Consider the following 25,645-nt stretch of genomic DNA (forward strand, 5'->3'; position numbering starts at 1 on the left):
AAAAAATATATATTTTTTTGGTGACTCATTGGCTATGGACTGCAATCTCTTTTCATAGCAAATGGGAATACTATTTTCTTCCTTCATAGAAAATATGCATAAAAATCTCTTCTAAGTTGTAAAGCATTATGTACAATTCATTATGGTAAAATAGAAAAGACGCTAAAAGTGCTAGTTACTAGCTGATCATGTAAGTTAATTTTCTTTGCCTCAGTTTACTTATCAGCAAAATAAGGATGGTAATACACACATCATGAAGCTTTTAAAGATGATTGAGAGAATACATATAACACAAACTCTAACATATAATACCCGATAAAAGATTATTATTATTTTGTGCCCATTTCTCTTTTTTACCCCTTCTGTCACTAAGTTCCCTGAATGTAACTGTAATATACACATCTCTGTGTTTCCTCTAGCAATAGTTAAGGTTGGAGCACTAGAGTAAGAAAATACTTTTTTGGCAACTCAGTGGCTATGGACCACAATCTCTTTTCATAGCAAATGAGAATACTATTTTCTTACTTCATAGGACTGGGGAAAGGATCAAAGTTCAAGTTTCCTGAATGTAACTGTAATATACACATCTCTGTATTTCCCCTATTATAAGGCTCCCTTCACCCATCATGGCGTTTAGGAAAACAATGACCTTATTTGGCACTTACAAAATGTTGGAACCTAGGGGACACTTGGATTGTACTTGGAAGCACCCTAGACATTGTGGAAATATTCCACCCTAGGCATCGTGGAAATACCCTAGACATTGTAGGAAACTTCTAAGACCTCTTACTGCTCGAGTCAACTAGGGCAAGACCATTAAGGTTTGAGATATTCCTATAAATGACATCATGTCTGTAATTAATGAATTATATAGATAGGGGTAAGAATTCTTCATGCTAAGTAGAGAAGAAGGTAGCAAAGGAGTTTGGCAGGGGTAAAGAGGAGAGAGATCACATGAGTTTTTCTCACTGAAATTGAAAAAGGCAAATAATAAATTACTGTAAAATAGTGAAGCAGAACCAGAACCTAGACCAGGTGAGTAAGAAATTCATTTTAGGCACAAAATTTAACATCCCCAAAAACCTCAGTAATAAATATAAAGAATATTTTAATGCAATATTTTAAAGAATGAAGTCAACACACTATGACCCAGTGGTGGGCTCCTGCATTTGTAAATAAAATTCTTCTGGAAGCAGGGCCAGGATTAGAATGAGGCAAGTGAGCCAGGGTTGTAAATTACAGGGCAGACTCCGCCTTTATTTAAAATTTTGATATATTGTTGTCCATCATATAGTTGTCTGCATTAATTTTAATAATTTTTAAAGTATTATATTAAAGTATTATTTATCTTGATTAGTGAGTTTTTGGTGCCCCTTAAATTTTGTACCCATGTTGAGTGCCTCCCATGCTTCACCCTATTCTGGTCCAGAGCAGAACAGAACTGTCCGTTATTGAGCGTCTTTTATATGCCAGGAATTTAACATATACTATCTTATTTAGTCCTCTCTGTATCCCCATGAGATACCTAGTGTTATCTTCATTCTCTACATGAGAGAACAAGCCATGAGACTTCTCACGTGAGTCGCTTGCCAAAGGCTTCACAGCTAAAATGGCATGTCTGTTTCCAAAGCTCATCCTGTCTCCACTCCTAAAGCATGATTGCCTCTAAATGCTTCTCTTACATTGAAACCACTCACACCCAAGCTTGGTTCTCTGCTTAGGTGGTATCTGTAACCGACAACTTTCACTCTTTTCCTTGTGTGCCTCCGCCAGACAATACCACATGGTCAGAGAAGACTTTATATGCTTTACACCCTTTCCTACTTTTCAGCAGCTAGAAGGAAAATACCAGATCCTTTTAGCTGCAATATTCTGCCTGCCAAAGGAGGAAAAGGGAGGCAGCTGTTCCTGCAAGTACATGCTGTGCCTGTTATCCAAATGGGCATTAGCAGGTTCTGTGCTGGAGCTCAACGGGAATATGGGTTTTATGGTTTGAAAGCAGATTAGACTCTGAAGAGACCTATCTTATTGTTGGCCCATTTAACTTTTTCAGAGTTTAATCATACTTCAGTGGCCACTTTAGTCCCAGTGGTTAGAATGTGGCTGAAGGATCTGCCTTTGCCCAGGGATATACCAAACTCCCCGCAGTGGCAATAGTACGAAAAGCATGGATGGCTTTCAGGTTAAAATGTATTTAATTATTCTCTTAAAAAAAATAACAAAGGTGCTGGAAAAACAAAGTGTATGAGAGGGTGAGAGATGTCTTATGGTAAGAATCTAAGAACAATTTTAATTTGTACTACTTTTCAGATTGATAAACTGATTAATAATTGTCATAATTATCTGTCACCTCATAAAACAGAACAGTGCCAGTTATTTGAAAGAGGTGGAATCCTAATTTATTTTCTGTTTTCACTCTGGATTAGAGATCTAGGTCTCTATGAACCATAAAATTATGTCCCGCCCTTCTATATCTTCTATGTGGGTGCTATTTTGAGGTAGTGCAAAGACTATCCCTTTCTGCTCTCATTTTTTGACCACTCTTTCTAAACTAACAATATTCAAAAAATATTTTCTTAGAAAAGAAGGAGAGAAAAATGCTGAAAGCAGTGCACACATTAGGTATTCATAAGTATTTATTGAATGAGTGAATAAATGATTCCAAGAGAGGGTGTTAGCCTTGCAGTAAAGCACAGCAGATGGAGGTAGGGACTGGCAGAATGCTCATGGTAACACAAGTTGCATATATATATATGAATATGTACACACACACACACACACACACACACACACACACACTCCAAGTGACAAGTATAGAAGGAATATAGATTTGATCCCATCTTAGTTCAACAGAATACTAGAATTAAGCAGACCGAAAACAAGAATTGTGATTGGAACTGTGTTCCTGATAACAGTGTAAGAAGTAGATTCCACTGGCATTTAAGTGGTTGTGAATGAAGCTAAACACCATTCAGGCATCTTGTCCAAAGACAAACACAAATCTGTGCAAAAAGCAATAACAGAAACCAAGCAACAAACAAGCAACCCTCCCTCCACGTTTATAAAAGCAGGGAAAGGGGCAATTAACCCAAGTACTCAGAGAAAGAGTATACCACTGTAAATGACTGTTGTGGAAACACCTAAAATGTTTGGAGAACTTGAAAATGTCTGTGTGATATAATAAGACAAGACCTTTATGAAACGGAAGCAGAAAGCTGAGAGGAAGAATCAGTTAAGATGCTACATAAGATGAGAATGACTTGTAATGGCAATGGAGAGGGATGAAGAAGGTAAAGAATAAAAGTAAAAGGAATATTAGGTAGAAAAATTAAAGTACACACTGGAGGAATATATATTTCTTTTAGAAAGAAATATGAAAGAAAGATATAAGCAAAAATTAAGAAATTGCATAAGAGAACAGAATTGAGCCTAATAAATATTTTAAAAAATACTTAAAGTTCAACTTTTCAAAGTCTGAAAAGCAAAAGGGAGAACCCAAATGGACAAAACTTGAAATGGAAATGAGTTTTTAATGACAAAGACAGAAGGGTTCGAATTATGGGAAAAAAACACTATATAAAACTTCCTGATAAAAAATTGGAAAATATTGGTGAAATGGATGAATTTTACCTGAGAAAAATGTATTGTCTTTGCTCAAAAACAAGTAGAAAACTTGAGTAGATCATTAACCAAGATCTAAATGAACAAGAGTTATCAAAAAATTATATCCAAAAAGGTTTTTAAAACTTTGAAAAAATACTCTTTTGCAATATGCTTTTGTTAGATAAATTGTTTAAAAGCTTAGAAAAAATATGAGAAGGGCCAGGTGAGGTGGCTCACGCCTGTAATCCCAGAACTTTGAGAGGCTGAGGCAGGCAGATCACGAGGTCAAGAGATGGAGACCATCTTGGCCAACATGGAGAAACCCCGTATCTACTAAAAATACAAAAATTAGCTGGGTGTGGTGGCGCGCACCTGTAGACCCAGCTGCTCGGGAGGCTGAGGCGGGAGAATTGCTTGAACCCGGGAGGCGGAGGTTCCAGTCAGCTGATATTGGCCACTGCACTCCAGCTTGGCGCCTGGGGACAGAGTAAGACTCTGTTTCAAAAAAAAATAAAAAAAAAAAAGAAAAAATATGAGAAGATATCCAAATCATTTTATAAAGGTAGCATATGCTTTCACAAGCCTGGCAAACAGCACATGTGAAAAAGAGAAAAACTTTTTTGAAAGAACTTAATAAAAGCTAACCAGTTGAATTTGAATGCATATTTAGGGAATAATCTGTCAGTAGCGTTATCTAAAAAATGCAAGATGATTTAACTGCAGACCATTTATAAGTAAATTCTTCATATTAATATTTGATAGAACAAAGTATGTGATAATTTCAATAAATGCAGGAATGGCATTGATAAAAGTTACATCCAAAACTTTTAGAAAACAGAGGATGTCAGAAAACTACCAGCAATAAACAAAAATTACCTACCTTAAGCCAACAATAAGTATCACTCTTTGTTTGACTGATTTATTAAGCAATTGTTTACTGAGCAGCTACTATGTACCAGTAGTTTTTAGCTGCTGAGGATATATCAGTGAAAATAACAGATAAAAACTCTGACTTAAAGTGAAACCTAAATTGGAATGAGATGACATTTAATACAAAAGAAAAATCAGTAAAATATATAGCATGTTGACATTTTAAGTGTAAGAGTAAAAGTAAAACATGAAAGGTGGAATTGGGAATGTCTGGAGCAGGGGACACTGCAATTTTAGATTCGGTGGCTGAGGAAGGCCTCACTGAAAGCTTTATAGGAGTAAAACTTACAGGAGGTGAGGGAGTGAGCCTTGTGGGCATCTGGGGAAAATGCCTTTGAGGCAGCAGGAATAAAATATGTGATAACTGGAGCTGAGCAAGCTGGGATGAGAGCAGAATGAAATGACATCAGAAAAGTAATGGAGATGGTAAGGAACAGGTTACGTGTGGTATTATAGACCATCGGAATGATTTTGGCTCCTACTTCCAGTTAAATAGGCTGCTGCAGAAGGCTGAGATGGGGTAACTCTGACAGTTGTGTGGAGATTAGACTAATGGGGCATGGGCAAAACCAGGGCAACTCACAGGGACTTTTGCAGAGATCCAGGAAATGTATGATATGGACGTGGACCAGGTAGCAGGTGGTAGCGATGGTGATGGTGAGAAGCCATTAGATTTGAGATATATTTCAAAGAGAAGGCCAAAAGTAATTCCTGAAGGTTGGGGTATGGAGTAGAAGAGGCATTGAGAATAACTGTAAGGTTTGTACAACTAGAGGGCTGGAATTAATTGCTGTTTTCTAATACAAGGAAAGCAATGGGTGGAGCTTGTTTAGGGGAGAATATCGAGAGCTCCATTTTGGAAACCAGAGGTATGCCGTAGTTATTAGACCTCAAGAAGAGACGTGTGTAGTCAGTTGATCATACACATCTGGAGTTCAGAAGAGAGGGCTGGGTTAGAGGTTAAAAAAATTAAATTATTGGCGTATTGGTGTCACTTAAGCTATGACATGATATGGTCAAAGTAAGATGAAACTTTAGAGAAATATCCATTTCAATTCTGATTTTATGGAGACAAAATTAGCATGTCCTTCCAACTTTGTTAGTATGATTTTGGAAGTAGTCTTGAAAGACATTAAAGGTATAATTATCGGTTAGCAATAAAAAATTCTAAACAATACAATTTGTTTCTGTGACAGTCTATACTCTTGGACTCTTTTTTTTTTTAACCTCTGACTGTATCTCTTCCATCTCCTTTGAGGCTCATCTCATTGGTGTATTGACTATACATACAATAGTTTCTCAGGATTATCTTTCAATCTCCTTTATTTTTAGAGATGTATAGTAGGGTGGCATTGAGGCAGTGGATTCATCACTACTGTTTTCACACAAGGAACTGTTCGCTTTAAAATTAGGCAGTTTGAGGTCCAAACTCTAACTCTGCAATTTGTGAGTCTTCAGTTTAGTTATTCTCTTAGCTCTATTTTCCTTATCTGAACTATAATATATCTGTAGTGGCAGTAATGCTATATACTTCTCATTTAATCTTCAAAACATCTCTCAGTGTATGGAAAGTAAATAGGTAGGCTCTGGGTAAAAGATCTGTACATGTTTATTAAGCAAGTGTATAAATGACAGATCGTCCAAGACTTGAAGGAGATCATCCTATTGATATATACTGACGTGTTCACAGGATGGTAACAGAGTATATTACTTCAGATATAATATGGAAAATCTCCAGCCTGTGTTCTCTATTTAAAATTGAATCTTTTTTCTTACTCCTAGAGCATCTGCCTTCCCTTTGTGAAGTTCAGCGATTGCATTCTTAGTGAGGGTTTCCTAGACATCTCCCTCTTCTGGGACAGGTAGTCAAAGCCTGAAAACAAAAGAAGAAATATCTGGCGAGAAAAGGAGCTGTCGATGTCGGGTCTGCTGCCTGAGGAAAACCTTGCCTTTTTCTTGACATGTTATGGGTAACAATGCCTGTGAGTCTCATTTCATATTGTGTGTCTCCTGAGCAGAGGCAGTTTCTCTTAGTCTTTCAGGATTTAAATTAGGCTGTCTGCACCACATGGTTTATAGATGCGTCCATTTGTGTTATATGGTTTATAACACAAAGACATAATTGGAAACAGAACAGTTTGAATCTTGTTGGTTGGCTCTTTGCCCAGGGTCTGATAGTGTTGAGGATGAAGGGAGATAGCAAAGTCTCACTGGATATGGAGGCTGCACATTCATTTTTTCATTCGACAAACACCAGCAGGCTAAGAGCAGGTTACCAAACTATTACTCTCAGTACAATCTGGGGCATTAAAGGCTTTAGAAGACAGATTTCCTTTGGCACATTCAAGCTGAGCCTTATGGTTGGGGACAACAGAAGTATTTGCTGTTCTCTGGCATTGCTGTCCCATTCCTGCCTGAATGCTGACAATGGCTTAGTAAGTGCTTGCCCCTTGCCCTCATTCCTACAACTCTAAGTAGAGATGTTAGGAAGTTCATCAGTATATAATATTCTTGGTATTCAGCCCACATTACAAATTGCATAGTGGTGTCCCTGTCTTAGTACTCATTCCACGTGCTAATGTTAGTGACTTGGATTTGTTGCAGTGATGAATTTGCAGTGATGAATTTGGAGCAGTGATAAAGATAAATGGGCACTTAGCTCCATAAATATGAACTGTGTGCATAATTTTGCTTGTTTCTAACTTTTTAGATTTTCGCATATGAATATCTCTGTAATCTCAAGTAGAGAGATGCTTTTCATGAACCTGAGTCAAATTCTGAGAATTGTTGGTACTTCCTATAGTTACCTACTGTTTGAAGTACCTTCAGCTGCATGCTTCATACATGGTATATACAGAAATGCCCATTTAATGAACAGATCAAAGATTGCGGATAAGAAAAGAGAAAAGGGAAAGAGAGAGAAGGAAATAAGATGGGTATAGGGAGTTAGGTGGATGGGATGGGAGGAAGTGATGGCAGAAACTCTCAAGTAGTGGGTGAGTGGGTAGAGAAGGAGATTGATTCTCCTAGTGTTTCTAAGTCATATCTCAGACTGCTAAGGTTATGAAATTCAGTACTATGGAAGAGAAGTATATTTCTCAAGGAGCTGAGATTCTTATACACCAATCATTTCTGCTCAAAGTTTAGAATTCTCAGATTCTTCGATAGTAAGAGGCCACGTTACATAATTTTAAGATGAGACTTTCAAGAGGACGTTGTCACCATTAATGTTCCAATAGTGGTGTTCTGAGCATCTAAAAAGGTCTACATCCCCTGTGAAATTTTGAGCATCTGGAGTGGTCTATATCCCCTGGTGTATGAATGATGTTCAGTAGTTCTTTTTGGATGGGTGGTCAGGGGTGGTGGTGGATGTGAAAATGCTTTAAAACAACTTTAAGTGTTACATTGAACCAGGTGACTTAGGCAGTTACTAGTAATTAATGATAGCCCACCACTATTTGCAGAGCACCCACCATTATGTGCCAAACACTACTTACCACGCAAGTGTTCCATGTAAATGCTACAGCAACCTGATCAGTTCAGTTCAGACAGTTTCTAGATGAGGAATGTGAGGTTTAGTAAAGTTAAGTAGCCAATGTCAGAAATGCAGTAAATTATAGAGCTAGGAAGACTCTCTCTTCTATATTTTGCTGCCTCTTATGTTTACTTAGTCTGGGAGTCACATCAAGCTGCCTCTGTGCTTGTTAATCAACCAGAATGGACAGTGGGTTAGGGGCAGATTTAAGGAAATTTCCATGCACACTTCCATTGTCATTCTGCTGCATTAAACTGGCTATCATTGATGTACTAGACGGTGTGCTAAGCACCTAATATGAATTATTCCATTTTATCCTTATAAGTGCTACTCCTACCTTCATTATATGGGGAAGAAAAACCTACAACTTTATGCTGAGAGGGAAGTAAAATTTGATTTTTAATTATAGCTAATAAGTGAATAAAACCTGTTGGGAAACAATTCTCCTTTGGGCTTATGTTTCTGTTCATATAGTAAACAGAGGCATGGTTGCCTTTGTTCTGCACCATCTTGTCAAGGATGTTTGTATAGTGAACGCTTTGGAAGATAGAGATAGTATTTACCTCTAGAGCAAAGGGCAGGAATACTTAACGTCCCTTTGGAGCATAGAGCAGGCATGCTTACTATGGAAGAGATTTGGGTTCCCCAAGCTCAGAGTTCCTCTCCTGTAACACAACCCACTGTATGTACATGTGTCAACAGACCTCAGCTCTTGGCATTGGCACTTGGCACAATGACAAAAAATTTTGATATTCTGTCTACTGCTATAGCTGTAATAAACGATCCTTGGTCTCTGATCCTTTATCTTATATATTATGCCAGCATCCATAATACTGGCAAGCTAACTTATTGGCTTGCAAGTAGGGTAAAAATCTCAGCTCCTTTATAGCTCCTGACAGAACCTAGAATCAAATCCAAGTCAGTCTGACTCCCAAGCCCATATTCTTTACTACTGTACTCTTGTGCTAGAAGTTGTGTATTTGGAGGTAAACTTACAGAAGGGGAATAAAATCATCTCGCCTATTCCTTCCTCATGGAATCTTCGTTAAATTCAAAGTATTTTTTTGGCTGGGGTGGGGGGACAGGCAGTTTAAACTTTTATCTTGAAGCCATCTCTGTTTCTGTTTTTCTGCCTTTTTGCCATTTATAGGTGTTTTGGACTCTGACGGTGAGCTCTCCCTTGAATAACTAGATGAGGTGTGGAGAAAGGAGTCTGTGTCTGCTGGCTCTGTATAGATAAGACAGGGACTTTATCTGGGGTCAGGGCAGAAAAAATAATAGGCAAACTTTCACTTTGTTGTCAGTATCACTTTTCTTCATAACACAAAGGGATGGATGAGTCTAAGTAACAGTCATTGGCTTCTCATAGCTGTTACTTTACAGTCTGATCAACCAGTAGTTAAAGTCTGAACTTGTCCTGTTAGCTGAATTTACCAGTCATAGCTTCCATATGTATAATTTTTTTTTTTTTTTTTACAATTTACAAATTACAAAAAAGCAATAGTTGTCTACTTAATCATAGAGAAATAGAAAAATGATACTCTAAGATTAAGTAACTTGCCCAGAGTTATACAGTGCCAGAATTTAGAACTTATGTCCAAATCTGCTGAATTTCTGCTTAGTGTCTTCTCTGCAACAATTTCTTTTACTGAATTCTTTAATGCTAGCCCTCATGCCCTTTATAAGGTTGTCCATGCTTTACTAAGAAATCAGCCCTCAGACAGCCTCAAATGAGTAGCAATGAAGATAATTTCATTCTAAAGGGAATTGATTGAAACCTCACCTCTTCAATGGCCCAAACTAAAGGAAAGCATGGAGGTGCCACTTGGAGGTCAGGGACCACACAGTAAGCATTGCGTATATACTGACGGGAGCACATATTAATTATATTTCTGTCTATAGAGTGATATATACAATCTCTGTCTCCCATCTTCATATTATTAAGATTGGCAGATATTTTACTGGCAATTTTATTCCTGCCACATTAGAATGTTGTCAGATAATTTTCAGAACAACGGTATCTCTAGATGTATATCTTAAGATGTTTTCTTTTTTCCTCTCTAGTTTCCTCAAACATTTACTCTATATGATGTGAAAAGTAATGTGCTAGTTGTTGAGGGAACTGTAATGATGAATAACAAGTAATCCTTTTTCTTGAGTATTTTACATTTCAAAGGCAATTTCAGATATATACTCAACCAGCAACAACTCAAAAAAGAATGAAATAGTGTTGTAGAGAAAAGTGTAAATCACTGTATCTGAGCAGAGAAATGTTAAATGATGTCCAATTAGTGCTACTGGTAACAGCTTTGTGAAGCAGATGCTTTTGAACTGAGTTTTCTTGGATGAGTAGAATTTTGGTAATTACAGAAAGAAAAGAGCCTATTCCTGGCAGAAGAAACAGCATGGATGTGTGGATGGAAAATGAAAGTGAATGTTATGTTTCAGGGAAAGGCAGATGTACAGGATTCAAGGGAAAATATAATGGGTAATGGAGATGGCAGAGTAGGAGAGGACTAGAGTGAAGAGCGTTGTTGTTGGTGGTGGTTGTTTGTTTATTTTGAGACAGAGTCTTGCTCTGTCACCCAGGCTGGAATGCAGTAGCACGATGATGGCTCACAGCAGCTTAACCTCCTGGGTTCAAGTGTTCCTCCCACCTCAGCCTCCCGAGTAGTTGAGACTACAGGTGTGCACCACCATGCCTATGTTTTTTTATTTTTTGTATTTCATAGATACAGAGTCTCCCTATGATGCCCAAGCTGGTCTTGAACTCTGGACTTCAAGCAGTTCTCCTGCATTGACCTCCCAAAATGCTGGGATGACAGGTGTGAGCCACCATACCTGGAGTTAGAATGAAGAGCTTTGAATGCCATTTAAAGGCACTAGATACTAACTTGTAGGCTATGAGGAGTCATTGAAGTCTTTTTGGAAGAGATACAGCATGATTCATACTCTTTATTTTATGTCTCCCTCTTAACACTGTGACACTATTAATTATATAAATTGGCCTCTTTTTGCAGAAGCAGAAACTGAAACTTAGAAAGCATAAGTTGTTTTTCTCATGTCATAATAGTGGTGACAAAGCAAAGCTTCTAGCCCAACTCTTCTTCCTCCTACCCTGTAGTTACCCAACATAGGAAATGACCACCCTAATAGGGCTTTTCTTTACTATTAAAACATAAAAACAGAGTGTTTAAGATAAGGGATTATTAGCAGTCTCTTTTCATTTTCTAATTCAGGTTTCTGAAATTTTAGGGTACATACGAAACTTTGGGATTTTGATTCAGTAGGTCTGGAAAGGCACCTGAGATTCGGAATTTCTAATAAGCTTCCTAGTGATCCTGATGGGTTTGATCTTTGAACCAAGTTTTTGTAGCAAGGTTTTATAAAATGTTTTTTGTCTCTTAGCCCTACTTTAAAGATTTACATGAACTTAAAATTTAACATATTGTCCTCAAATACACTCAATATCATCTCCCTTTTGTGTGTTACTCCAGCTGGCTTGTGTCTCTGAATTGTGAAGGATGATCGAAATTGAATATTTTGGAAAAGGAACTAACAGACTAACGGTGTCTGACCCATTCCAGGGACACAGGAAGGCTGGCTAACTGTGTTCTTATTTATAACCATTCTTTTCCTCTACAACTTCTATAACTCACTCTCTTCTCTCACTGACTCTTTCACATTGGAAATATGAGTTAAGTATTTTAGAAACAAAAGCAGTAAAAAATTAGGATTTCTTTTTCTTTAAAGAAAGTTAAAATTTAAAGAGCCTTATGAATTGCCATTTCTAAGCTAAGCTCAGTTGGTGATTTGGAAGTTCAGAAATTAAACTGTGATGCCTCGGGCAGTTTCTACCTTGTAAGCTCTATGCCCTCTCAAAGCAGTCCCCAGCCCTCTACAGGTTTCTTCTCCCGGTATCATCTCTATGAATTCTGATGGGCGGGGCTGTCAGCTGACAGCGCTGACAACATGGCAGCTCTCAGCCTAGTGTGCTTTTTACCACTAGCTTTCAGTTGTTTTCCATTCCCCTTTCTCCTCCTTTTTCTCTTTGTGCTTTGAAGCCTGCCTCGTTATTTTTCTTTGATCTCTTGTTTCCCTAACTTCTTTCTGTTGCCTTTTTGTTAGTTGTCATGGGAATACTATGAGCTGGGAGGGCTGAGTCTGTGAGGCTGTAGGCAGACCTAGTTAGTATTCACAGACGTATAGAATGTTTGTTGTACTTGAAGAAATCTGAGTGATCTCTTGGTCAATCCCTCATGAGACAAAGAACAAAAAACTCTGAGACTCAGAGAGAGGCAGACTTTTCCAGAGAATCCAAGCCTCTCGATTTTATTAGACACATGAACCTTTCCCTGCTCATAACCATTTTTACTCACTGATGCAGAGAAGAGAAAGAACCCACGGCCTTAGAGACCTTATGATGGTTCACTAAACTAGATATTTTACATTTGCCATTCTAAGCCTCACGAAAACCTTATAAAAGTAAATTATTGCTTCTATTTCACAGATGAAGAAACTAAGTTTCAGAGAGGGTAAATAAATTTTTAAAGCCAATTCAGCTAATCATTGGAGAACCAAAATTAAACGCAATGTTATGCAATAGAAAGCCCATGTCCTTTCACCTTGATGGACTATAAAGCAGGTTGTAATATTATTTTCTCTGGCCTAATCTTTTTTTGCTTAATATATTAAAATAAATAATTCTTTTCAATTCTGTATTCTTTTGGGACATTAGGCTAAAGATTTTGGTGTGTTTCGTTTTTGGCACCTGTCAAGATGTACTGATATTCAAATCCTTAGGACTTATTACTCTCATTCCTCTGTCACATTACACCCCAAGCCAACACATTTTGGCAAGGCAAACTTACCTGAGCCTAGCAGGAGGTATTGTGTTGAACAAGGGCTTGGTGCTTGTCAGAGAAGGCCTCGGCCCTCAAACATTACATACTCTAGTTGAGTCAAGAAGATTAAAACACTAGAGAACGTGTGTTTGTGTGTGCTTTCCTATAGCCCTTATATAATTTGATGAAGAATGTTTGTGCCTGGGAAGCAACGAGATCTGTGTGTTTGGCTTTAATGATTTCCTAATTGGTCTTTCTCCTGGTCCGCATGAGACTGTGAGTCCTGACAGAGAACTGGTACTAGGATGCTAACAGCCAAACGAAGGTTCTATAGATCAAACAATGCTGGTAGAATTACTGCCAGATACTCAGCTGGGACCCTACAGAAGGTACACCTTATAAATAGACTTTAAACTCGAATTACTACAAACCTGCCCTAACAAAGCCTAAAAGTAAGACTTTCCAGGACAAAACTGATCAGGCAGTAAAATAACTGCTTTCTAAAACAAAACTCAACACTCTACAGAAAGACAAACAAACGAACAAACAAAATGCAGATTCTTAGCACTATAGTATCAATGTCCTGCAAACAACAACAAATTATTATGTATGTGAAGAATAAGGAAATGTGTCCCAAGATTAGGAGAAAAAAGGTTAATGTAAAGAGACTCAGATATGACACAGATATTCAAAAGAGTGAACAAGAACTTAAAAATAACTATTAGAAATATATTCAAGGACTTAAAATATAGACAAAGTGTGTGAATTGTGGGACTTTCCACAGAGCCATATCTGGAAATTAAAAATCGCTAAGTGAGTGAAATAGTCTGAACAGTACCAAAGGGTGAAAAAAAAGTATTAAAGAGCAAATTAAATTCAAAATGTGTGAAAGAGGGAAATGGTAAAGGTAAGAATGGAGATTAATGAAGAAGAAAATGAATGAACCGTAGAAAATATCAACAGAAGCAAAATTTGAACCATTAAAAAGAACAATAAAATTGACAAGTTTCCAGCTAGCTGAATCATGAAAAAATGAGAAAATAAACAAATTTGGTGATCTAGTACATCTAAATGTTACATCTAAATGAAAGTATAGGCACTAGAAATTCTATACAGGCAATGAGGAGATAGTAAGGTACTAACATAAATAGAATGAACAACTGTAGGCCAATAACTGGATAACTTGGATAAAACTGATAAATCCTTGAAAGACACAAATTCCAAGACTGGCACGAAAATAAATTTAAAACTTGCCCTACATATCATTAAATAAATAGATTTATTGTTAATAAACCTTCCACCAAGGTAATTCTAGGGTGATACAGATTCACTGGTAAGCTCTATCAAATACATTAGAAAAAATAACACCAATCTTTAATATTAATCAATTATTTAAAGTATTCAGCATCTAGTAATGATAAAACTAGCAAACTAGAAACTAAAGGAAGCTTCCTTAACTAGATAAAAGTTATGCATATAAAACCTACAGCAAATATAATATTTAATGATGAAATATGTAAAATTTTGAAAACGTAATGTTTACTATTTTATTGCTATGTAACAATTATACATATTTTGATACATGCATATAATGCATAATGTTTGAATCAGGATAATTAGGATATCCATCACCTCAAATATTATCATCTCATGTTGGGAACATTTCAAATGTTCTAATCTAGTTATTTTGAAATATACACTAAATTATAATTAACTATAGTCACCCTACTGTGCTATCGAATACTAGAACTTATTCCTTCTATCTAACTTTATGCTTGCTCCTGTCAACCAATCTCTTTTAATTTCCACCCCTCTTTCTCAGCCCCCTGTGGCCATCAATCTCTACCTCCATGAGATTGAGTTTGTTATCTTCCTCATGTGAGCAAAATCATGCGATATTTGTCTTCCTGTGCCTGACTTATTTCACTTAACATAATGACCTCCAGTTCCAAGCATGTTGCTGCAAATGACAGGATTTCATTATTTTTTATGGTTGAATAGTATTCCATTGTGTATATCTACCATTTTCTTATTCATTTATCTGTTGATGGACACTTAGGTTGGTTCCATATCTTGGCAAAAGTGCCATAACAAACGTGGGCATGCAGATATCTCTTTGATATATTGATTTTCTTTCTTTTGGATATGTACTCAGCAGGGGAATTGCTGGATCATATGGTGAACCTACTTTTAGCTTTTCGAAGACTCTCCATACTGTTTTTCATAGTAGCTGTACTAATTTACATTTCTACCAGTAGTGTACAAGTATTCCCCTTTCTTTGCATATTCACCAGCATCTGCTATTTATTTGTCTTTTTAATGGTAGTCATTTTGACTGAGATGAGATATTTCATTGTGATTTTGATTTGTGTTTCTCTGATGATTAGTGATGTTGAGCATTTTTTTTTATATGGCTGTTGATGATCTGTATATCTTCTTTTAAGAAATGACTATTCAGCTATTTGCCCATTTAAAATTCAGATTATTATTGTTATTTGCTATTTAGTGTGAATTCCTTATATATTCTGGTTATTAACCCCTTGTTAGATAGATAGTTTGCAAATATTTTCTCCCATTCTGTAGGATGTCTCTTCACTCTGTCAATTGTCTCTTTTGTTGTATAGAAGCTTTTTGGCTTGATATGATCTCATTTATCTATTTTTTTTTAATGCCTATGCTTTTGAAGTTTTACCTCAAAAATCTTTGCCCAGATCAATATCGTGTAGTATCTCCCAAAGTTTTTTTTTTAGTAGTTTTGTGTAATACGTTTAAGTCTTTAATCCATTTTTATTTGATTTTTGTGTATTGTGAAAGATAGGGACCTAGTTTCACTATTTTGTATATGGATATCCAGTTTTACCAGAACTGTTTATTGAAGAGACTGTTCTTTCCCCACTGAATATTTTTTTGTTTTGGTTAGTCTGTATGTCTTTAAAGGTGAAGTGAGTCTCTGTTGGGCAGCATACAGTCAGATTATTTAAAAAATGTATTCAGCTAGTCTATATCTTTTATTGAGGAATTTAATCTGTTTATACTTGTTATTGATGGTGAGGATGTACTCTCGTCATTTTGTTGTTTTCTTGTTGTGGCTGTCTTCTTCTCTTGTTGTTTACCTTTTTGTTTGTCTCTTATTTATCTTTTTGATTTGCTAGTTTTCTGTGGTGATGAGGTTTGATTCTTTCCTCTGTATCATTTGCGTATCTGCTCTACCAGTGAGTTTTATACTTTTGTGTGTTATCATGATGGTGATTATCATCTTTTTGCTTTCTGATGCAGAACTTTCTTAAGCAAATTTCTCTCAGTTTTTGCTTGCTTGAGAAAGACTTCATTTCTTCCTCATTTTTGAAGGATAGCTTTTCTAGGTATGGTATTTTTGGCATGCAATTGTTTTCTGTTAGTACTTTTATTATATCATCCCATTCTCTTCTTGCCTGTAAGGTTTCTACTGAGAAATCTATTGCCGGTTTAATGGGGATTCCTTTATATTGACTTAATACCTTTCTCTTTCTCTGTTTTGAAATTCTCTTTGCCTTTGAGTTTTGACGATTTGATTATAATATGCCTCAGGGAGGACCCTTTTGGGTTGAATCTATCTGGGGCTTTTCATGTTCTTCGATCTGGATGTCCATATTTCTTCTCGGAACTGGAAAGGTTTCAGTTATTATTTCAGTAAATAGATCTTCTGTGCCTTTGCCTGTCTCTTTTCCTTTTGGCATTACTATAGCATGAACGTTTGTTGCTTAATGGTGTACCACAATTCATGTAGGTTTTCTTTACTCTTTTTTGTTTTTTTTTCTGACTGGACAATTTTAAATGACCTATCTTCAAGTTCGGGGATTCTTTCTTCTGCTTTATCAAGTATGCTTTTGAAGGTCTTGATTGTATTTTTAAATTTTATTAATTGATTTCTTTAACTGCAGGATTTCTCTTTGGTTCTTCTTCATGGTATCTATCTTTTGTGGAGTTTTACATTTATATAAAAATACAGGATGCTTTACAAATTTGCTTGTCATTCTCATGCAAGATCCATGTTAATCCGCTAATCTGCTCTTTGTTATTCCAGTTTTAGTATTTGTGTTGCTGAAGTGAGCATAGGATATTTACTCTTATCATGACAATTCAGTATTTTACTAAAGGTAGTAGCCAGTGCAATAAGTCACAGAAAAATACATAAAAGGTATGTGGAGGAAAATGGCAAAGGAATATTTGGGCAAGATGCTTGTGTTTATTAAAAATTCTAAGGATTTAAAAAATGTGCACCAGAACTAATAAAAAAATTCAGCAAAGTCACAATACATAAAATAAATAGACAAAATTCATTGTTTTATAAACTATCAATAATTTGAATAGTAAATAAATATAATACAATGTGTCATAAAAATATGAAATATTTAGTAAAAGACATTCAAGAATGCTACATTTAAAACTGTAGAACACTGCTTAAAAAATTACGAAAGACCTAAAAATGTGGAATAATGTACCACACTAGGATTGGGAGACTTAGCCCTACCATTGTTAAGATGGTAATTCCTCCTAAACTGATCTACAGATCCACTGTGACCACAATCAAAATTTCATGTGGCTGTTGTGGCAGGAATTGCTGATCCTATTTTGTAACTTATATGCAATATGAATAATCCAGAATAGACAAAACATTTATTTTGAAAAAGAAGAACAAAGGTGGATAACTTGAATTTATTGACTTTAAGATTAACCCTAAAGTTACAGTAATCAGAGTTTAGAAATACATAATTCACACTCATATGGTTATATAATTTTTGACAAAGTTACCAAGGTAATTCAGTGGGGGTAGAGGCAGTCTTTTTAACAAATGGTGCTGAAATATCTGGCTATTTATATAGATAAAATAAACCTTGTCTTTTGCTTTGTATAGCACATAGTAATTTATACAAAATTAATTGTAAATTTTAATGTAAATATGAAAACTATGAAATCTCTACAAGAAAACATAGGAAAATATTATTATAACTTTGGGATGGACATACATTTATTATCTAGTACTCAAGAAACATAAAAAAGTAAATAATTCTAGTAAATTGTACTTTATCAAAGTTAAAACTTCTTAAACAGCACCACTAAGTAAACAAAAACACGAGTTTCAGGTGGGTAGAATATATTCTTAATTCATACTATTGAAAAATGACTTATCTCCTGAATTTACAAAAATACTTATAACTAAATAATAATTTAAAAATTAAAGTCAAGAAAACTGCATAAAAGAATTAGATATTTCACATAGGAATATTTTAAAATGGAAAATATGATAATGTGCTTGACATTAATTGTCATCTAAGATATGCAAAGTGAAACTATAATGAGAAACCAATAAACATCTATTATGATGGCTAAAATTACAAGAGGTGATAGCACCAGATGTTAATGGTGATATAGAGCAACCAGAACTTTCATACATTGCTATTTGAAAGTGTATCAGTCTGTTTTCACACAGCTTATAAAGACATACCCAAGACTGGGCAATTTACAAAATCAAGAGGTTTAATTGGACTTACAGTTTCACGTGGCTAGGGAAGCCTCACGATAATGGCAGAAGGGAAGGAGGAGCAAGTCATGTCTTACTTGGATGGTGGCAGGCAAAGAGAGGAGCACTTGAGCAGGGAAACTCTACTTTTTATAGTCATTAGATCTTGTGAGACTTGTTTACTATCACCAGAACAGCAGGGGAAAAACCTGCCCCGATGATTCACTTACCTCCCACAGGGTCTCTCCCACAACATGTGGGAATTCAAGATGCGATTTGTGTGGGGACACAGCCAGACCATATCAGGAGGGTAAAATCATTTAGTTACTTTGAAAAAGTTAGGCAATTTCTTATAAAGTTAGACCTAGGCATGCTCTATCACTCTGCAATTCCACTCCTAGGTGCTTACCCCAAAAAATAAAAACACATGATAAACCTCCCTCTTCCCCAACAAAAGACAAAAGGCTTACACACACACAAAATATTTGCATATATGTGTTAAAAAATAGCTTTATTCATAATGGCTGAAATCTGAAAAATACCTAAATGTTCATCAGTAAGTGAACGGATAAGCAAAATTATGGCATATTCTTACAATAAAACACTGCTCAGCAATAGAATAAAGTCAGTTTTGATAAATTAAATGATGAGTGAATCTCAAAATATCCTGAGGAAGAAGAGCCAGACAAAGTATGTAAAAATTGTACATTAGTGTAAAATGTCTGAGTAGACAAAAACAATAAATGTTGATAGAAACAAGATCAGTGGTTGCTTCTGGAAAGGTATAGTGATTTGCTTTCAAGAGATCATTTTGAGGTAATGAAAATGTTCTATGTCTTGATAGGTATGTATGACACACAAATGTATATTTCTATCAAAATCTTTCTATTCATTTATTTCAGATCAGTATATTTCACTATAGGTAATTTATACCTCAATAAAAAAACAGTCATGTTAGTGTCAGCTAAAACATCTCACTAGTTAGGCAGAAAGTTTCAAACCTGCTAGAGAATTCTTTACTTGTTTCAGGGATGAAATACAAAGTATAATCACTGTTACTCAGTTCAATCTGGACTACTACTTGCAAAGTTGTAAGTAATGTAGATAAAAGGAAGGAATTAAGAGAGTCAGGAAGAGATAGACATGGACAGAGGGAGAGGAAAAGATGGTAAACGTGATTTAGTCAGGGTAAACATAGCTCTGGTGGAATTTAATATTCCTCCCGACATGTGTTTATTTTCTTCTCTTTATGGATTTGTGTCCTTTCCATAAAAATAGAATGCTAAAGCGGGTGAACTTTCTGTCTCTCCCATCTATCTCAGGGTGAGGAAGGAAAGGGATGATTCATGGAATGCCTCTTGCTTCATAAGCTTGGAGGATCCTTCCCCAACATTTTGTTCAGTTGTCAATGTATATTACTTAGGAGAACATTTATTAATGTAATAGGTATCTGTTGTGCTGCTGTTACACACATTGGCTCATTTTTTGTACTAAGGATATGACAAATCAGGCAAAGTTCTGATTCTCTTGAAGTTTAAACTCCAGTGCAAATCTAAAGACAACAATGAGCAAGCATGCTAATATATACTATGTATGTGGTGTTAGTGCTTGCAGAAAATAAACTAGAATGAGAGGAATAGGAAGTGCTGGGATGGGGAAAGTGACTTTTTAATCCAAGGTGGTCAAGATGACTTTGCTTAATATACGTCTTTTGAGAAGAGGTCTTAAGTAAATGAGGGAGTATATGACATGGCCTCTGATGGGAAGAATACCAGGAACAGAGAACAGCAAGTGCAAAGACCATGAGGTGGAAATAATTTGGTGGTCGGAGGAATACCAAAGTGATCAGTGTGGCTGGAGAAGAGTGAATAAAAGAAAGAGTGGTAGGAGGTGAGGTCATTGGTAGGACTTTGGAGGAGCATTTGCTTTGTTTTTTAGCAGATAAGATTTGACTTGGGTTTTAATAAATAAATCTAGCTACACAGAGCAAGGATAGAATTAGGGAGACCAGTTAGAAGATTCCTGCTTCTCTAGACAGATGGTGGTGGTGTCTCTGGCCAGGCTGGGACTTGGGCATGTGAGGGATGTCTAAAGTATGCTTGTCTACATGCTGAGTCATCGTCTACTAGGCACCTTGTTGAGAGCCATCTTGCTCCAACTATTTCCCTTCCCCAAGCAATCTCTCCTTCTCATAGCTTACGTCTAGCAATGAAGTTTCCATTGCAGGTAGACTCCCGAGGACCTACCTCAGTTTCTCCTGAGGGCCCACAATGTAATGGCCATGCACAGCACAAGGATATAATTCAGGAGCTGGGGAAGACAGCCAGACATCAGGACACGTGCCTTCCCTGGTCTGTCCTTCCTCCCACTAGCCTGGGTTTCTGCTTTGTCACTTGATGGCACTCACACTGTTAAAATTTCTTAATATTCTCTGAAAGAAATGTGATGAGCTCTCATTATGAAAGTTCAGCCTCATTTCTCTGAAGGAGGACAGTTAGCACGAAAGAAAAGTAAAAAGATCCAGAAAAGATTCATTGCTTCTCTGGAACATAATAGATGAACAACTCCTGAGGGAGCCTGTGGGACTGAAATATAACATGAATATTAAACAATCCGAGCTTGGCGAGATACAAGCAGAGAATGGCTTTATGTTTCACCAGTGCTGCCTTAAGTATACTCTGGCTCATCTTTCTTTCCAACTTCTTGATACCATCTTGAGAGGGTATAAAGTTTCTTGATCACATTCAACTCCAAGAACAGGCCCACTTTGGTTATTAAGCCTCATTCTGTTGTAAAGAGATCCTGCCTTGTCTAAATAAAATTTTCAATCTCATACCCAGTTCAGATCTTCTCTTCTCTTTCCATCCTCCTTTTTTCCCACTCCAGCTCAGGCCTGATCTGTGGCTCAGCTGCAGCAGTGTGTTGGAGATGGATCAAAGTCTCAGCAAGAGCCAACTGTTAGCATCTCTTTGCAATTCCAAGTTCAGTGTTGTCAGGTTGGTGGATTAAATCAGCCACGGTGGGAGTATTTGCACCATGGAAATTGGCAACCACTACAAACCAGGGTGTTTTCCTCCAAGAGAGCCAGCAACATACCACTGCTCAGAGGTGAGTAGTGGGGAAAGAACATTTAAAAAAATGTTCCTTTCCATCCTTCTCCTTTTCTGGCTCTTTCTTGTCTGGGTAGGGGAGCGGATGAGATTTAAAACACGAAGATGTCATTTAACTGGTGCTACCGCAGTCTGGCTGTTGATGCTCGCTGAATGGCAGATGTCCATTGCTGGCTTTCTCTTGGAGAACCAGTGTGAGCTTTTAGAAAGAACTTTCAGGATCTCCACATACATAGTTCTCTGGCATGGGTGATTGGTTCCTTGGCTGACCTTTAGAGACTCTCCTCAGCTTTTGACCCCCTGCAGTAAAAAATGTAGCCTCTTTCTAAGAGAGTTTCTTCACCTAGAAGGTCTTCTTAAGTGTATAGATTATATGCAAGATAGCCTACATTCTGCTTCTCTTTCACCAGTCTGGTCTATAAGAAATACATGCCTCCTGGTTACAAGACAGGACAGGAGCCAAGGCTATCTCACTGCTGCCCTCTCTATTTTCTTCCTGACATCCAGAACCACCCTCAACATCTTCCTATGCTTAAGATTCTCTGGGTCGCAAGCAGGGAGCATCTCTATGTTCCCATATATCCCAGATGATGGGGCTTTGTTGTGCTCCTGTGACTTTCCTTACTGTGATCCTGTCTGCTCTGATGGCAGTCCCAGGCAGTGCCCACAGATCCTGCATCTCAGCGGGCCTCTAGCCAGGCAATGAGAGCAGCCTCCCCTCTTCAGACACCTCCATGTCTATAGATGATTGTTTTAGAGCTGACCTCACACTTGGCCTGGGACGTATGGAATATCACAGCTTTTACAACCCCCTAGTCCAGCAACACACATTCAAACTCCTTTTCCATTTTTATTATTCCTGTTGTGTATTGGCTCCAGAAGCTTTCTGCATGTTTACCATGAAGGACCATATTTCAAACCAAAAAACAAAAACAAAATAAACCTACCCTCCCCCAAAGTAAAGTTAAGAGTTATCTCCTGTCAGTGAAATGGCAGTGCCAGAGTAAGTCTGGCTGACCCCAAGTATATGCTTGCTCCTTAGACAGCCTTGCGTCTCAGGCTGACTTTGTGGCAGCTATGCTTGAGGTGAGCAGAACAGCTTGTCATAACTTAAATGACCCAGAGAGGTTCAACTTTAAGGCATCCTGGAACTTCAAGGGCCCAGACTGGGGGAAAAGAAGAAAGGCTGAACAAGGGCAGGAGGAACACATTCCTTCTGGCGTGTGCCTGGGAATGTCTGGCAGCAGTCCCCAGTGTGCTGGTAATAGTAGCAACAGCAGACTTACCTGTCACCCACAGATCGATGGAATACCTTGCCATGCTTCAGGCGGTGGATTAAGCTCTTCTCTGCCTTATATCATTTGCCCTTCTCACAATCTCCTTGAGTCCGGTACTATTACTTTCTCTGTTTTACAGACCAGGAAACGAAGGGCCAGAAAATTTAGGTAATGTGTACAAGGTTGCACAGCTATTATGTGGCACTGCTGTGGTTCCGCACAATGTGGGCTGCCTCCACTGTTCATGCTCTTACCCAGTCCCCTCGATTGCTCCTCTGGGTAAGTGGTTAGAAACGTACGTTTTGAGTTGAGGTATGATGTGAGTTTCCATGTGATCACAGGTGAGTTTCTTAAAGTATAAATATTAGTAACAATTATTAACGGCACAGGGGAAAAAAGAGTGGTAACTCACCTTAGGTCTTATGCCATACTGTTTATTTATCCATTCATTTATCTATTTATCTTGATATTTACATGTCAGGTTATTTACTCAGTCACTAATATTTATCGAGCACTTACTGTGGACCAGGCCCAGCACTGAGCACTTTGCATATCATCTCATTAGAAATCACAATTCTGCAATGTATCATCTACTGCTCCCTTAATTTTATAGCTAAGAAAATTGCAGTGGTTATATTTTTGTCTTTGTTCAGTTCCAAAGCCAATGTGCTTTTTTTATTATATTATGATGTTCGAATACAAAGCTTTGATTTGTTTGTTTATTTTTGTTGCTGTTATGACTCTAGGCGGTTGTGTTGGGCAGAGAGCAGAAAGAGGAAGATATCTCTAACAGGTAAGGGCTCTATTAGCACAGACAAGATAGGAACACATCCAGGGAGGCTGTCCAGAATACAAAAGGTGACTTATGATAGATGACAAGCTCCCAAGCCTTTGCCAAGCACTGCTGAGAGGTGGCTGCAGAAGTGAGGGGAAGGTGAGTTCCCCAGGCCATCCCTGTCACTGCTAAATCAATACCTGTCAGGGCCCAGCAAGAGGGAGAGAAAGGCTGCAAGGAGGTCAGACTTCTCAAGGTTCTCCGAAGTCTGCACGCGGAGCTCTCAACTGGCAGGGATACATTTTGCAAGGTTCTGTGGATGCTGAGAGGGGAGCATCAGGCAGAATTATGACTCCTTTTTTACTTTCACATGGGATTTAAGTGGAGAGAAATGGGAAAAGTGTCCAGGACAGTCACCCTTCCTGGCACCTAAAGTCCAGACTGGAAACTTGATTGGAGACTAGAGGTTTATGTTTGCTGTAAGAGTGTTTCTCAAAGTCACAGGTTCTCAGGCAAGATGAGGAGGCTTTATCATAGCACAGGAAAATACATAAGCTAAACCTATCATCATCAGAGGAGCTGGGCCCCTCAGCCAGAGTGCCACACGGGAAAACAACTTCTCTGCTGCCTTCCCACGGCCTTTCACTCGGTTTTCTCCTGTGGTGCCTGGCCCAGCGAAGGCCTTCTCAACAGAGTATTGTTTTTCCAACTGTGCTCTGGGCATTTCCCAAAATTGTCTCCATGGCCACAGGAGTGGCAATTGAAATGAGGAAAGAGGAGCCAGCAGGGACCAGCCCACACCTATAGCTCAGCAGAAACACTCCACTCTTTTGGTTTATATATTATGAGCTTTAGTCTAAGGTTTTGTTGAAGGAAAGCCTTTTATTATCCAACACTCCCCACCACCAGTAAATCTAGACCAAAAACGTGTGTTTTTCTGTGCCTTTCTTAGGGCATGATGCCTAGCATGTATGGTCGTGTACCACATAATGACGGTTTAGTCGACAATGAAGCATACATACAATGATGGTCCCATAGATTATAGTGCCACGTTTTTACTGAACGTTTTCTAGGTTTAGATACACAAATACTTACCATTGTGTTACAATTGCCTACAGTATTCAGTTAAAAAACATGCTTGTAGTCTAGGAGCAATAGGCTATCCCATGTAGCCTGGGTGTGTAGTGGGCTATACCATCTATGTTTGTGTAAGTACACTGTATGATGTTCACACAATGATGAAATCACCTAATGGTAAATCTCTTGTAATGTATCCCTGTTGTTAACTGACATGACTGTACTTGCTAAATAGTACCCGTCATTAGTAGCGGTACTACATGATACCTACCCTCAAGGAGCTTACAGATGTTAGAGGGTACAGATGTGTTCCTCTTGTTCTTTCATGAGAAGCATGCTAGGCTGTGTTTGCTCCTCACACTATTCTCCTTCCAGAAGTTGTAATTCATTTCTGCCTGCCCTCTGTAAACTGGAATCCAAATGAAGTCTCTCCTATTCAAGTAACAGACAGCCTGTGATAAGTCAAAGATGAGACCATGGATGGCAAAGTTCTTGGAGAATTGTAAAAGGCTGTAAAAATATTTGATATTGTTACCCTTATTGTATTTTCAAGAGAACAATGAGTCACAGTGAATACTCCTGGTGGTAATTTGGAAGAATTCCTTGGAGCTGATGGACTATAGTCCTCAAAAGCAGCACCCGTTCCTCAAGCATTTAGCCTGGGACACTGATGGAGATGCTAAGAGTCTGTGTGGTGAGGTCTTTGCCTAAAGAGGGTGTATTAGTTCATTCTTGCATTACTATAAAAGTATCTGAGGCTGGGTAATTAATAAAGAAAAGAGGTTTCATTGGCTCATGATGCTGCAGGATCTAAAGGAAGCATAGTCTCTTCTGCTTCTGGGGAGGCTTCAGGAGGCTTCCACTCATGGCAGAAGGCAAACTAGGAGCAAGTGTCTTACATGGCAGGAGGGTGAGCAAGAGAGAAAGAGCAGGAGGGAGGACGTTCTACACATATTTACATGACCAGATCTTGTGAGAACTCACTCACCATCAC

The 25,645-nt window shown here is 37.7% G+C and overlaps 1 pseudogene; it reads right to left on the reverse strand.

Moving 5' to 3' along the window:
• Nucleotides 1-16,890: 16,890 nt before the first annotated feature.
• LOC135270285 (U6 spliceosomal RNA) lies at nucleotides 16,891-17,005 on the reverse strand (annotated as a pseudogene).
• Between the last annotated feature and the right edge of the window lie 8,640 nt (nucleotides 17,006-25,645).

The sequence above is a fragment of the Aotus nancymaae genome, unplaced genomic scaffold, assembly GCF_030222135.1.
Source record: "Aotus nancymaae isolate 86718 unplaced genomic scaffold, 86718_ANA_hifiasm-v0.15.2.pri h1tg000059l, whole genome shotgun sequence".
Taxonomy (NCBI): domain Eukaryota; kingdom Metazoa; phylum Chordata; class Mammalia; order Primates; family Aotidae; genus Aotus; species Aotus nancymaae.